Below are 5592 nucleotides of genomic sequence, written 5' to 3'. Positions count from 1 at the left end.
CATGCTCTTTACAGCATTGGTTACACATTTGAGTAAGCAGCTGCTTTGGTGATGATATCACACTCAATGTTACATAGTTGGTTCCTTTCCTTCAAATTCCAAACTTGTTTGAATAGCTCTGTGCTGTAGCCGTTTATGAGTAAATGTGTGTTTGTGGTTTGAGAATCGTTGTTTAAATGTGTTCTCTGTTAGCCTAAATTTTAAATTACATTTTTGTGTTGTTATTTGATGTGACCTAATTGCGCCCTGTATATTACGTTTGTTGATAGACAATTGACGTTGAGCGGACACTGTTTGAGATCTCTACAGCTGCGGGTTTTATTAGGTGCTTTTTTAAGGTCTGCACTGACTGCCTTGTTGTGGGTCTTCACAATACTTGCTATGCTTGGCATACAACTGTAACTTACGTTAACATTTCCTTTGTTGAGGATCTTATGTAATGTGGCGGTTTTGAGGAAATGCTTCTCAACAAGATGGAGAAATATCTTGCAGATATTAATTTAGATTTAACACTCTTACTGAATCGTAGGTTAAAGGTTAAACCACATGATGTTTCTTTGCCTTATATCTTTTCTTCCCTATATATATATATATATATATATATATATATATATATATATATATATATATATATATATATATATATATATATATGTTTGTATGTAAATATTGCGTACACATTAAACACAACTCACATGAAATGTAATTGTTGAACTTCGTCCGATGATCGCAACATGCGTGAAACACTGAGAAACGACTTATTACATCCTTATTTTTTTATTTAAGTCTATAATGCTCTGCTACTGATATTTGCATCGAGCACTGTTCTCTCCAGCGAGACACCCACATTCATATGTATGTATGTATGCATGTATGTATGTATGTATGTATGTATGTATGTATGTATGTATGTATGTATGTATGTGTGTGTGTGTATATGTATGTATGTGTGTGTGTATGTATGTATGTATGTATGTATGTATGCATGTATGTATATATATATATATATATATATATATATATATATATATATATATATATATATATATATATATATATATAACTTGGTGAGTATCAATCTGCTAATTGTTCTGATGATCGCGCAATGTGTGAAACTCCGAGTTACAACCAAGACAGAGTTCCAGTACTACCAAAACTATATATGCATGTATGTATATATATATATATATAGTTGCAAGACTCTTTAGTGAACACTACTTCATAAGCCATTTGCCATTTACTTTAGTGTTACTCTGTAGGACACTAATGAAATGTATTGTCGAAGCCTTACCATCATAGTCAATATATCATACACAGTAATCGCATTTTACATGTCTCAAGATTTAAGTCGCCAGGTATATCGTTTACCATTATCGAATTCTCGTCAAGAAACCAGAAATTATAGTGTGTACAATTACTCTGGTTGACAGATTGAACAAGACTTCATTGACGAAGTACATAGTTACATTGTTACCTTTGGCATTCATGATTAAATATTCATTCTTTTTCGTATAACATTACGCCTGGAAGCAAATCTATCTCAAAATAGATATGATCGAAATCATTGACAAACATCTTAATCAGTTGATAAGCCAATATTTTCAGAGTTTTGAAAGGTCTTCTTTAATAAGCATGGCGCCAGATTACTTACAAATTCAGGGCTATACAAAATGTGTCCTTAGTTGAACTATGAACGAATGACCTCAAAAAATTAAAATGTGAACCTTATTGATCGCTATATAAAGATACAACATTATGGTAAGGCATAACAATTGAGAGTGGGGTCAATCAAAGTCACGTATTTATGTTTAACATCAAATGGAAACATACAGATCAAAAGGTCTAGATATGCCAACTGGTGATGTGACCTAATGCGTCACGGGTAACATATCAACTTACATATTTATGCACTTTACTTGTATGTTGCTTATGCAATCGAGAGGGCCGAGTTTAAGGCCCTCTCATTTTGAATTGTGCGTTAGTGTTGCTGCCTGTAATCGATCTAAATACTACATTCCTGCTCAAGGATTTAGAAAGAGAAGGTGTTTCTGTGCATACTATGAAACGTGTCAACAACACGCATTGCACACCCTGAGATGTGTTCTTCCCTACAAATGAACCATTCAAAGTTGGGTATAAAAGTTTCCCTTTTCGCTGTAGTTGATACTTTGAAATGTGTGGGTGGATAATACTTACATCTGGACACTTTTTTCTTCCGTAAGGAAGAGAGGCATTTTGTGGGTGAAAGTCAGCGTGTGTGTCTGTGTCATCGTTTTCGCCATAACGGCTTGATCAATTCAAACGAAATTTCGAAGGCTTATTTCATAGGGTAATGGCAAGACGTGATTAGGTTTTGGTAAAAATCCCCTGAATATTAATGAGCAATTTATGTAATTATAGTGTTCGGTAATTAGGCTATATCTCAAGAATGCACACTACATATTCATTATAACTTCATACATACATTTGCGATACCAAAACGCACCTGTCCTGGAAACATTATTAATGTAGCTTTTAGCGTTAATAAGTTATTGGCATATTTTTGGTAGGCCACAAAAAAGAAAAACAATAGTTTCATTTGCGATACCAAAGCGCACTTGTCTTGAAAATATTATTGATGTAGCTTTTAGTTTTTACAAGTTATGTGTTAAGTGTTTAATATAAAAGCATTCCAGTCATTTATGTATTTCAGTTACATGTACCTTATGAATAACATTATCTTGTCCACCTGCTACAAAACTAGGGAGCAATCTATCGTAGGTATACATTAAAAATGAATGTACATACATAAAAGGCCAACACACGCATGTACAAACGCATACAAACACACATACTTACACATTTAAATAAACAAACGCACATTGTACACGATCCCATTAGTTCACACACGTTAGTTGCTGTATTATACTATTTTAACGTGTCACTAAAATGTCAGCAAGATGCAACAAATGACGTACGACATTTGGACGCTGTTATACTTTTAAGCTGTACACATCCTTTTGGGAGATACAGTATTTATCATAATAAATTCCATTCCAAGTGCAATTGATTATCTTACCTATAAAATACCTTATCACATATTGATAATGCCCTCAGTATACTTACATCATTAGGGTAGTCCTTGTTTCATTCCAGCTAGTTTACCGTGACGTACTAGTTATTACAATACCAGTTATAGCTAAATATATAAACACAGTATAAGGTATTAGAAGGGTGGTATGAGTTTTCGTTGATTTGCCCCAAGACCTAATTGATAAACAGTTACGCTTAATAGAGTCTTATTATTGTCAGGAAAGAATCCATGACATGAGTGGAATATCGTCTCCTAATGAAACAATCTATTCAGTTGACAGTCTGCAACGTCTGAGAATATGATTAAAACTATACACCCGCTGTGGTATACAAATTTCACTGCGATGCTTCTATAACTCATATCGGTAAACACAAATCAAAATGAGTACTTAAATCATCGAGCAAACATTAAATATTAACTATATTTTTGTTCAGCCAGATGAGACGATTTACAACATCAAAGAAATATTTTGTCTAGCCAGGCAAAATTTTGAAGCAATGTCAGTGAGATTTGTGTTGAGCCAGGCGACGTTTTGTGTCAGGGTTTACTGTTTTCTTTGTATATTTTTAAACATATCCTGCCCAGTGGAATTCGCCGACAACAGCGTTATGGCGTTAATAATCACGAGTTCTTATTAATGGCAAACTTTGCGAAACGTTGATATAATAGCCATCCATCAAACCTGTGGTGGTGTTGAAATAATCATCTTTCCCAATGACTAATTATGCCCCCTATCAGCAGGAACAAATGAATGAGATGCTTGAACGCTATGATATGGATGGAACATGAAAGGTGATTTCAAAGGTTTGTTATATGCGCAGCATTACGCATAAGGTTACATACACTGGAGGTATACTTTTGGAATGTTTTTGAGAAATGTCGAAACTTTAGATTTCGATAGAAGGCCAATCAATATTTTATTTTGAGTCCTGAACTGTACTAATTTTGTCATTATTCGTTCTTTCTGACAGGTTAAACATACTGTAAAAGCGGTTATAATACATTAATACGTTATATTGCGGGAAATATTTATGAATGCCATTTGTATTTTTTTTCTCTAGACTTTGCTTTTATTGAGGAATAGTGTTCTCAGGTATACTATTGATGTGAAAAGACATGATTGAAACGTTGCTTGCTACAACCATGCAAATGAATAACTGAAATTAAGTAATTAAGTTTTTGTTTAATGATGACATGATAGTAGAACGAAAAATTCATACTATGAACTAATATTCTTTCTTTATGGTCCCTTACGTTTTATTATGAATTGTGTAAATTTATGCATTCAAGTCATTTATTGATTACCAATGAATAACATATATCTATTCCGCCTGCTGGAAAACAAAGGAGCAATCCATAGTTGGTAAAAAGTAATGAATATACATACAAAAAGGCTATCACACGCACGTACACGTGCAATCACAAACATTTATATAAAAAATACATAACTGTCTTACATAATCCCTTTAGTTCAGATACAGTTGTTGTATACTCTTACAAGGTGACACTGAAATGCTAGGCAGATGCAACAAATGGCATACGACATTTGGACGCTGTTATAATTCTTAAGCTGGGAACATCTTTTTGAGAAAATGTCTATCATGACAAATCCTTTCCACATATAATGTGATTATCTTACTTCGACAAGATCTTATCACATATTAATGATATCCCCAGAGATAATTATGTGATTAGTGTGGTACCTGTTTCATTCCAGCTGCATTTATGACGTTATCTTGATGTACTCATTATTAACATAACAGTTTTTGCTAAATATGTAAAACATAGTGTAAAGTAATACTATAAGGCCAGAAGTCCGATGTGGTCTTTCGTTGGCTTGCCTCGAGATTGTTTATGCTTCGCAAAGTCTTATTGTTGTCAGGAAAGAATCCATGACATACATGTATAGTGGAATATCGTCTCCTAATGAAATAATCCTTGTATATTGCACTATTCGGTTGAGAGTCTGCAACGTCTTTAACGTACCGATGCATTTGTTCAATTCAGAAAGTACAGGCAATGTGATTAAAACTATACGCCTGGCATGGTAGGTAAATTAGACTACAATGCTTGTCTACGTCATTTACTATATCTAGGTGACCACAGATTAAAATGGCTACTTCATGTCACCAAGCGTTAAGCAAAATCTATACCTGAAAGAGACCATGCGAAAAATCATACTTCTCTCTGCCCCCAAGTCTATCAGCACAAAGTATCCAAAGTATACAGACACGGTATAAGCATTGCAGAACACGTTTTGCTTGCATGTCTTTGCCGTACACTTTTATTCGTGAATAAACTGGTTTATCTTGTGTTTCAAGCGAGAAAGAAATCATAGGTTATATGTCACTGACACATTTTGACAGAATTATTAAGCAACCATGATGTTCAAGTTCTGATAAAGTACTGAACAAATGCATATCTGATCATCACGCGTCAGGTTATTACGTATTTTGCCATGTGACAGACGAGATAAGATCACAAATATACAAATTCAAAAGATCTGGATTCCTGAAAAC

This window comes from Glandiceps talaboti, chromosome 1, assembly GCF_964340395.1.
Source record: "Glandiceps talaboti chromosome 1, keGlaTala1.1, whole genome shotgun sequence".
NCBI classification, from domain to species: domain Eukaryota; kingdom Metazoa; phylum Hemichordata; class Enteropneusta; family Spengelidae; genus Glandiceps; species Glandiceps talaboti.
Note: the sequence above shows the minus strand (reverse complement) of the source record.